Raw genomic sequence first — 11376 nt, 5'->3', positions numbered from 1 at the left:
GTTTGTGCGAGTTGAGAACTGCGACCACACGGCAGTGAAGTTTGAAAAACACACAAGTCATTCCTTTTACTTTGAGGCAGATTGATGGCAGATTCCTGCTGCTGTCTAAAAGGCTGTTTGTTGCAGGATAAGTGTGTTCTTCACACGTTTCTATCTAACTGGCATTATTCCCCACATTTATTTTCCTCTGAATTAAAGGGAGGAGACAGGGAGGGGAAAAATAGACAGTTATTGAGGGATTATGCGTCATCATTGACATTTGCGGAAAATTTTTTATCGAGTTGTATTCATCATCTGGTGAATTACTCCCTTTTTAGCACCTAATCAGCCCGCCGCGGATTAGCTTCAGCTCATGTAAAATTTATTTCATGCTTCAGCTTCCATGGAGGTGGCGCATGAAATACCACTCAGACCAGGGAATGTGCCACAGGCATGTAAATAAATGACACTTGGGGTAGCCTGAATGTTATGTGGGAGTATCATTGAGCATAATAAGTAATTATTTCGAGCATCTATAGCATACCGTACTATTTCACCAAGTACTCTTCGTGCACTTCAAAAATCTACAAAAATACAGGAGTGAAAAACATTTCACAGGATGTCAAAACATTGCGTTCCTGCAGCCTGTTTGGTATTCTTTCTGTTTCATGTTACCCAGACAAGTTGCACTGTGGCCGACCTTTAACTGGTGAGAGAATTACGCTATCCACCAGGCCTATTTATATGGAGAACAGCACCCTATTAATATGTTAATACCTGCCAATTCTTCCCCGCTTCGCGTTTAAGAGAGGAATAGCTTGACCTTTGCTGACAACCTGCCAACAAAGTCAAGCTGGCCTAATTTAAGAAAGTTGCTTAGTGTCAATTGCCTTTTGATCCAGGGGAGCATCAGGAGCTCTAGGTAATGCACTGATGTGTGAAACAACAACTGGGAGGGACAAATTTAACAATGAAAAAACAAATTAAGCCTCTAAACTACCAAACTGTTTCAATTGGCTAGTTTAGTCATGGAGAAATATCCCTTTAATAATTATTTATTCATGGTAAAAATGGCACTTTAGCGTTGATCCCTGGACCCTAGTAATTAATGGCCTTTCACAAATAATGCGGCAACTGTGCTCTATCAACACATTACAATTCATACAGAGAATAGTTAGCCTGGAACAACAAAGAAACTGAAAAATGATTCACCGTTGTGAAAAATTGCTCTCTGTAATGGGGAATCACAGGAGAGACTTTGTTTTGCTCAGTTGATGCTTCACTTCAGGGCTAACCGGCGTCACTTCACCCAGCAGGTGGGAAGCAAGACACAGGAACTGTACTTGGGTCTTGAGGAGCTGCAGTGTTTATTCACGGACGAACCTGAAACCTACAATGGACATTAATTTCTCCTCTGCTCCGATAGCAAACACCTGTCTGCATCTACCACTACGAGATAAATTGTGACTAGAAAAAAAACCGCCCAAAAAATGGAAAACGGAAAAAAGACAAAGGTACAACACTGTGTACTTCAAATATTTTAAGAGTGAAGGAACTACTCATCCCATGAACCATCGCGAATGGTGACTTGCCACCTTTGGAAACACCCCAAAAACATTTAAACTAAGTGTTGTCAATCTAAAATTAAGACAGATTCAGAAATTGCCGGGCTTATTTCTCCCCTCAAAGGTTTTCAGAAACACATTTAAATTAACTAGTTTCGTGATATAAGAGAAAGTTTGCAAACAAGCCTGTATGCTGTTTTGTGGCTGCGGTAACAGTGAGCTGTATTTGCTGGTAAAAAACATATCTAGAGAATAAAGGTTATACATATAGGGAAAAATCTCTGTAGACCTAAATATGTTGACAGCAATTATGCAGTACAGAATACAGTATATACAGTATGCTTTATGGGGGCTGTTTATCATCCGACCTGAGAGGCATGTGCGTCTTAGGAGTGTTCACACTTAAAATCAGTGCTCTTGCAGTCTTCATTTTAACAGCTAGATCGATATAAAGTCAACGGGGTGAAATAATTTCAGCAAAATATAGTGCAGCTCTCTTTCGACCGTTTGACAATGTCATTTTCATTGCCACAGGCACTATCATGTTTGGATATAAAATAACACAATTTGCCAAACTATAATAGTGCTCTCAGGACACTAAATAGACTTCATTGATCCCTAGGTAAGATTTAATTACATTAGATTTTTACCCTGTGTCTTCAGATTCATGAAGCCCATCGGTTATCTCCAGTGTGGAGGCCTGCAGCAGGGAACAGATAGTGACCCTTATTTAAATCTGGGCTTCATTGATGCTCTGGGATATGATTCCCCTTGTGTTTGACATTATAGAAACTTGGTGGGATTAATAGGTAATATTGGAGTGCTGCTATTTAAACCAAGGGGGCGACCTCCTGGTCTGAAACCAATCCAGAAGTGCTTTAACTCTGCATGCTTTTTAATGAGCAGGGGGCAACTCCACGGGTTATCTAAGAAGTCTGATTATGTAGAAGTCTACAAGAAAAAAAAAAAGGAAAATTACCCTACGGATTTATTGCCGTTTATTACCGTAAACATTTTATGGTCTCAATGGCTAGTTTCAAATCTTCTTCAATACAGCATGTTAATTTGTTTAATTAGGGTTCCATTTAGAGTAGAAACAGAGTATGTTTGAGAGCGTAGCGTCCATGTGATTGACAAGTCGCTACCACGGTGACCTGTCAATCAAACGGTGTACATTTAATTGGTTTTTGAGTGAGTTCCGTGTTTTCGTTTTCTGACTTTGACGCTTTCACGGTTGAAATGATTGTCGAAGAACCACAGCTTTTCACGTTGATCAGAGAAATATGTCCATTTCTGTCAATTACATCGATCTCATCCACGCTTGTTGCAATATTTTTGTCAAGCAATCAACGGGCACAACACCAAACCTCTTTTAAAAGTTGAACACATCAGAGATGTCGGCAGCATTCTGAAACCAGTCTAAGAATTAAGCTTTAGACAGAGAATTTTGGTACAATCATAAAAAAAGTAGGTAGAATATTCACCTCTAGCAGACAACAAATGGAAGCTATATATGAAATTATTATAAAAGCTAACTATAACACTCCATTCCCGTCAGCAAAGTGCTGCTAAGGTCATCCTCCCCGACTGATATCTCTTTTTTCGGGTGAAATTATGGAACCCGAAACTCCAGTTTGCACTTTGTGATTTAGACATTAGCAGCACAGAAGGGCCGGTCTTCCTACAAAGAGTCAGTGTCTGTAAATTATTCCAAAGGTCAACTTCCAGAGTCTGTGTGCATTCACTCCAGACGGCGAGCTATGACTCATGCTCAGGGAGTTCAATATAGTCGACCAAATTCATGTGGTTTTAGAAATGATGTGGAGAATTTTTCTTTAAGTGATAGAGCAGTGTATGAACCAGAAACTTTTAATGATACAATTGTTTTTTTGTTTCATAAGACTCTCCAACGAACCCCCTATGAAGCGGCAAATTTTAAATGCACTCGCATTTCTGGGAACAGAAACGTTATTGAAAAACCAGTTTATAAGCGAGTTCATTAGAGCGGCTGCATAATACTGGACTGAGGCACCTTTCACACCAGCCATGGCATGAAAAGAATGGTGGTTCAGACCACTGAGGATTCTCTGTTTGTGTCAAAGCTCATAGTTACCGACGTTCGTGTTTAGATAGAGCAATAAACAGAGATGGGACTGCCGTGCCAAACTCATAGACGGTCTCAGAGTTTGGTAAGGTGGCTGGCAAGTGGGTCTCCATTCCGTCTCACTATTAATGATCCCCCTTGTGTGCTTTGGCAGATATGGAGTACAAACACCGTTCCAGCAACTGAGGCAATTTCATTACACCGCACAGTTTAATGTGCACACTGGTGTTAAGTTTAGACCAAACCTACCCTGGGGTTGAACAAGTTTTCAGCCATTTTAAATTTGATATACTGTGACCTGGAGGGGCATTATGTAATGTATGACGCTCATTGACTTTTACCCGCAACTACTGTGGTCAGCATCAATATCATTAAAACTAATTTCCTCCCACACAAGTCTTCCTCCCTCTCTGTGAAGGTGGCCTATAATTAGAATTAAAAAAGTCAGAAAAGTTAGGCTCCTTCCATGAACATTTAGATCTGAATTATCAAGATGAAAGAACAATATCTCTTTGTTTTGAGCTCTCTGTGTTATAGAAGTGAGGGAGAAGCCTTCTTAGTGGGAACATGTTTTTGTTGTGTACTTGCTTTTCTAAAGCCGTGTACCAGGGACCAATATCAGCTATAGCTGATGCTCCATCAACTGATCAATATCTGGCAATGTTATTGTTAAGCTGCCAGTATTGATTAATATCTTTATTTACTTCTGCATATGTCATGGTTAATCTTGACCTATGGCTCAGAAGGATAATGTTACAAACACATAGTTTAATGTTACAATCCCTGTTTGACTGATTAATAAACAGGATTGATTTGACTAAAATGTCAAATGGGATTTTTCTGACCAACATTGCAATTGTGATTAAACTTGCAATTATTTTCCCTAAACTAAACTCCAGGACAGTTTTTATGTTCTACATATAAACAATATATGCCAGTATATAATCACATATTCATGTTGTTTCTGCATAAATAAGATATAATAATGCAGCTTCTCGTTGTTGTTGAAGTCATCCCAGGACTTTCTTTTCTTAACACTCAGAAAAGCCAACTTCCAAATAAACTTGTCTCCCTATCGTTTTTTTAAAATGATGCATTGACAATATAAAGTCGTTAATCGTACAACCTAAATGAACGGTGGGCAATTTGTGCGCAACAGGAACATTTCTGACACCCAGATTCAATTTGCTTTGCTGGGTTCCTGGTTGACAAAACAATTAGTGCAGCTGTGCCACAGAGATGTGCAGCGTTTCTGCTGCCGTTGACATGACACTGACGGAGCATGGAAAGATACACTGGCACTCCACAGGTTTATCACAGTCAGTCACACTACACCCTCATTAGCCAGCCGTCACTGTGCGTTTGCACTGAAAAGCGGCCATAACAAAGAACGTGTGAATGGTTCATTAAATACATGAGCTGTGCTGTCAGGAGGTTAATGCGTGTTTGATGTGAATGTGATCTCAGCCCTAAATAAATGACTACATTCTGACTTAGAGAAAAAAGGACACAAATACACAATTATTTCCTTCAATTGTTTCTGTGAATACCACTAATGATTTATGAAGCCATGAAGCAGCGAACCTACAAATCATTAACATTTTTAATAATGAATCAACATCCAGAGGAAAAATGGGCAAATTGCAGAGCTAGCCTGAAACAAAGTTCCAACCACTTTAATATATCTGAGTATAAGGCACAATAATTAACATGTTCAACAGTCGACCACTAAATATTGGTCACAGCATAATGATTAAGATCCTTTAAAATTACCTATTATGGTCTGTGACGTAGAAATGCAGTTTGAGCTGATACATTTTAATCCGTCTTGAGTGCTTCTTGGATGTATTTACAGCTATCCAATCCACCCAGGACACATGAGGTGACTGAGTGGGGTCTGTGTCAGGGGGTAATTGTTAGGGTACTAATTTAAATGTTATAATCCAGTCACAAAAAGTTTGATCTTTTGCTTAAAAGAGCAAACCTTTGGCCTGAGGGGATCCTGACACTTTGAATCATGCCCGTCAATCTAAGACTGTCTTTTAAAACTGACCCGAAACATTCCCAGCATTTAAATTTAAATGCTGACTGAAAACGCATGTGCCTTTCACTAACTCTAAGAGAGAGCACTAGCTGTGTTGTCCACCGGACGCCCTTTAAAAACTCCGGCTGTTCAGTTAATTTCCCAAATGGCTTTAACAGCAGCCTCCCCAGTGACAGAGGCTGCCATTTTAAATGGTTTTTGTTGTCCTCCTCAAGACCCATTTAAGTTGCCAGCTCAAGAGCCTCTGTTGAAATCACAAACGTAGGGGAAGGTGATGAAGTAAGACAGCGACCAGCAGAGTGCAAAAGGGCTTAAGAGTAGACTAGCTATTGCACTGTGTCCAGGATTTATCCCAGAATTTGAATTGCAGGAAGGAACAAAAGTTGTCAATGTGGCCACCACCGTCTCTATTTAGGTAAAGCTTCATTATTAACCATCATCAATCATTCTCATACAATACCTTTAATGGCTGTTCATGGCCATCAATATGTTTTTATTATCAATGGAAAAGAGTGTAACGTAAGAGGAGTCGTGGTGTGAAATAATAATTGATAATAATTGAATAAAACCGGCCTCATCCTTTAAAGAAGCACAACTTGATAAGACATGAGCTCAAGTGATGCCGAACAGCGGTTGTGTTGTTTTAAAGTCTGTGTGCGTGTCAGCTGCCACACCACACGCTTTGATGCCACTCTGTCTTTCTGGCCATAGGGGATTAGCGAGTCCGTCAAATGCCTTTGATCAACAAACAGGCCTGAAAGGGACAAGACGCTCGACTTTCCCGCAGCTCATCATCTTGAATGAGCTCAGGACAACGACAAAGTCAGTGCCAAAGGCAGTCAGCTCTCTCTGCTACATGCTTATCATTGGCTGTTACAGATAACATACCATTACAAGGCCGCAGCACTGAGTCACTGCGCTGTTCTTGGTGGTAAATACTGACCTTTTGAATACGAATGTTCCAGCTGACATTTTAGTCTATAATAAGTCCCGTTTTAAAATATAAAGACAGACATTTTAACAATTTTCCTTTGGGAGGGTAAAGAATAAAACTTTTACTGTGTTCTTGTAATGGACACTTACAAGAGTCAATATCTGACTATTATACATATCCGATTACAAATTGGGACGGATTTGAGCAAGTCCAGTGGAGTTACATCAGCTTGTTGTTTAATGGGGAGTCACGTAAATTGGCTCCCACGGCTACACAAAGCAACAGCAATGTGTGTGTGTGTGTGTGTGTGTGTGTGTGTGTGTGTGTGTGTGTGTGTGTGTGTGTGTGTGTGTGTGTGTGTGTGTGTGTGTGTGTGTGTGTGTGTGTGTGTGTGTGTGTGTGTGTGTGTGTGTGTGTGTGTGTGTGTGTGTTGAGCCTGAAGCCAGTTTTAAATGCGGCTCTTTTTTAACCTGGCTATATTGGCATGGCAACTTGCTGCTGCAGACCTAACCATAGCCCTGTACTATGGAGCAGGATTTGGGATTAGCGAGATAATTTCAGGGTTAACTCTGGTTTTACAGTCCTGCGGCGGTGGTTCACTTCTTAGCGGGGTAGACTGCCACGGTAATTAATGCTGCACACCTAACTGGTTCTGGAGCAGCCTCAAATATGATATAGAGCGTTGGATCCACACTAAAAGTGTATTATTATTATTATTATAGTAATATATGTGCAGAACGTGATTTTGAAAAGACTTTATAGGAGAACATCTGGTGCCCAAATGTATAAAATATAAACCTAACACAAGAGATCTTTAAGATCTGGGGACGATGGACCGAGTACATTACACCCTAAATAATGTTTTACAAAAATGGAAATTGCCATGGAACTTTATTTTTGTTCAGCTATTTCTGATTTGTTTGTCTTGATTCCTTTGTTTTTCCTTATTCTCCTTTTTACAAATTATTTACTCATTTATTTAATTATATGATTGGCAAACATGGCAAGACATTAACTATTTGTAAAGCTCCTGTAAATCCTATGGTTGCCAATAACTGAATGTGACAAGCATCAGATATCAAATCCATATCTGACAAAAATGGAGTGAAAAATTTGTTTCGTTTTTCGCAGCACAGTTCACAAATATCTTCCCAATGTGTTATTACCCATGACATTTACAAACAGTGAAATATATACAGCAGGATGTCAGCTGCTGTTATTTTACCATCTTCCTGAGGTGAAATCAGCAGGTTCGCCAAGCATCTCAATCCAATCAGTGAAAAACGAAACGATAAGAAGATTTTTGTCGCCCAAAGGAAATAAATAAATAAGTAAAGCAGCAGCCACAGGTGTTGTAATTTTAAAAATCAATCGCAGGCAAAATGAGACACGGATGAGAAATTGATGTGGAAGACGGTGCGTCGCAGGCGATCATTGGTTTGCGTTTCATGCATCTCTGAGAGGATTGTCAATTGACTTCGAAGTGATCACTTCGCTAGTAAATCCAATTTTCTGGGCAGATTCGGGAGGAAGTGATGAGCAAAAACAAAATGATTGACAGCGGAGGAGAGAGGCCAGTAGGCAAGTGCATGTTGTGTCACATCAGTGAAGTATAGCTGAAGGCCCGTCTGCTATGTCTAAGAGGAGCTGTGTTCACGGTCGATCATCCGCAATCCATTGACTTAGCACAGGAGTTGTGGGGAGTTGTTAATGGCTGTTCTTCCGGTATGATTTCACATAGCTACAGTACAGGTGTTTCTGTGTGAATTCAGCCTCTCAGATTAAACACAAAAAGAGATCCTATATGTTGCTTATCTTGTCAGTTTGATTCCTGGTTAAAAGGTGGATGAGGGCGTACACAGCGCTTGTGCAGAGGTTTCATAAACTTTATTACTACTGTAGCACTAAGCTGAGCCTGAGTACACTACAGTGACACATTAGAATGCTGCACTTATTAACAAAGATGAATAATTGCCATTATTCTGATCCTGACATATGATACCCTAGGATATTATAACAAATCTTTCTCAAATACATCCTCGACTAAAACAAATGTGCTAACTAGCCCCCCAGGATTGTAGCTAATAGATAATATATGCAATTTTAACAACTTTTAAATTGCGGGCGACAACAATGTGCAAACTCTGAAGGGCTGCCAGCTTTGCAGGCGGTCATGCTGCATTAATAAGATGCAAATGTAGTGACTGGCTGCATGGCCAGATCAACCTGCTAGGGGGCCCCAGGGCAAAAGTTAATTGCCGGGCCCCTACTAACCCTCCTGTCCCTCTCACTCTCTGTGCATTGTGTACAGTATGCCAGTACTGGAAGAGTAACTGTAAAGTAATTTGGACACAAATAAATTTAGCAATACACAAAAAGTAATAGCAATATCAACTAAAATATGAACGAGCGATGAACAATTATGTCAATGCTATCACAGTTGTGTTTACTTCACATCAGATTTTTCTCTGTGCTTTTCACAACGGTTTTAAGTGAAGCAGTTTATAGCCACATGATTTTCATGCAACTGCCAGTCTGCCACCACCCGCCCATCATCTCCATTCAGCCCACTGATGTGAAGGTACCCGCTGTGTGTGGCGTAACATCAGCAAGTGTGCAGTTGAGAGAGAGGGAGCTTTTTGGGTCATGCATATTTAATGCTATGAAGAAATAACTAACATTGGAAGCCAACTTTTCAGGCCCTTTAAAGCTAGATTTTTGACACAGGGGTCCTTTACTGTATAAGACGAGGCCTGCAGATTTTAGCTTTCCTTGCCTAACTTAATATTGTGCTTTTGTGGTGCATTTCCCCAAACATTTTCACAATAAAATTAACACAAATCAGTTTGAACACAGTGAACCTGGATCTTTCAGGGCCCCTGAAGTTTTGGGTTGGCACGTTGCGTGCGTTGGTAGTCCAATGAGCTGCACAGAGATGAATCTACTGAGTAAATAAAGTAAAAGCTGGGGCAGTTTTAATAACCCTAACCTGCACTTCTCTGTAGTGAGCATTGATACAGTGCCACGTAATGTAAATCTGCAAAAACTTGCCAAACAAAAAGGGAGTGAATGTAAGAATGTGTATATTGAAGGAGACAGGCAATTCAAATTTTGCTCAACAAGATGGAGCAGTCGTTCAGTTCTCACTTGGCGAGTTGTGACAGCTGTTGTACTCATTGTGGTTACAAGCTGTTACGATGTCTGCTGCGTTTCCCACTGAATCCTGATGTAGACGCTGTCGTTTTCTCCCATCTGAGGATTGCTGCAGCCAAAATTGTTCTAACACTTATTTATATGGCACTCGCTAGCAAGGCTATCTTTCATTTGGCTGTGCCGAAGGTCTTCCAAGGGGCTCCATTAGCAGGCTCCTCATCTCTGTGTTTACTTTGGTTCTGTGACATACAACACGGGGGGATGCAGCGTTCCCCGTGCTCTCCTCTCCATCACATGCTGGACAAATTATTCACAAGTGATCACATTCCAGTGGTGTAATTGTCATTGTCCGACACCGACACCTCATCAGTTTCTTAGCAACTGCTATCAGCACATTGTCAGCAGTATTTTCCATCTAGTTGAAAGCAGACTCCTTGCTCGTGGGATTTATGAAATAACAGCATATGGATTGTTCTGAACACAAATGCACTCACTGCACCTCAGAATCAAAGCTATTTTGTTGCTTTATCGGTTACTCCTCATCTAATGCGAACACACATTTCTGGTTCTGTTCCACACGTCTTTGGAAGCACTGGCTCTTGATGTGAGAAACATAAAAGAAAAGACAAGAGCTCCATGCACACTGGTTGAGGAGATGAAAAATCCTTGGACTGCACTCGTCCATTATTCATCCACCCTTTGGAGCTGGATGTCAGCATGGATGTCAGCATGGATGTAAGGCAGCCGCCACAGGCTGAGGGACTCAGCCTTGGTCGTAGTCGATGTGCGAGTGGCTCAGACGGCCGCGTGGATGGCAGCCAAAACAAACAGGAGGGAGGTTCAGAGAACAGATCCAGGACAGTGTTGAGGTTTTTTCTGGGAAGGTTTCAGATCAGTGAGTTGCCACTTGGAGAAGTTAGCTTGTGGGCTTTTTCTGAGCAGATAGTCACAAGAATTAAACTCAGGACCCGTACCGCCTCAAGAAATGTTAAATTTACTTGTGAATTTTCGTGTTACTGTGACATTGATTTGATGTTGTAAATCTGTGCAACGGTGGAAAGTGAGAATACCAGAAAGTGTTATTTGTGTTTATTTTACTGCTTATCATGTAACCGTACATTTAGAGTTAGGCTGGCAGATAAATTGGCCTGACGATAGCTTACTGCTGATGTATCAACACCTATATGTCGGCTGATAAATAACAAGAAATTGCAGTATAGGAATGCCATGATCATGGTTGAGGTCATTTATAACAATCGTTTCAAATACAAATTTCTTTCATGTATTTTTTGAAATTGTAGCGAAAAAGCACCGTCATTTTTTTTGGAACGAGAGATTATCTGAGCATTTCAACCGCGAATACAGGCATCAACCAATCACGTTGTGCCGAGGGAACATATTCAAAAGGTGCTCTATAGTGTACAACAACAAGGAGGCTCTGTAGTCTGAACCAAGACGACAAACTTTATTACTCCTTTCAACCTCGACAAAGGCAGTTCAGACCAGATTCCCTCCTTCCCTTCTTACCTTTAACAACAAAAGCCCTAAAAATATACCCTGAGTAACTGTTTACCGGAAGCAAATTCACTCTCAGAGC

Source organism: Anarhichas minor, unplaced genomic scaffold (genome assembly GCF_050575085.1).
Source record: "Anarhichas minor isolate MPS153535 unplaced genomic scaffold, ASM5057508v1 ptg000011l, whole genome shotgun sequence".
Taxonomy (NCBI): domain Eukaryota; kingdom Metazoa; phylum Chordata; class Actinopteri; order Perciformes; family Anarhichadidae; genus Anarhichas; species Anarhichas minor.
The sequence above is the reverse complement of the archived record's forward strand: the minus strand, read 5'-3'. Positions refer to the sequence as shown.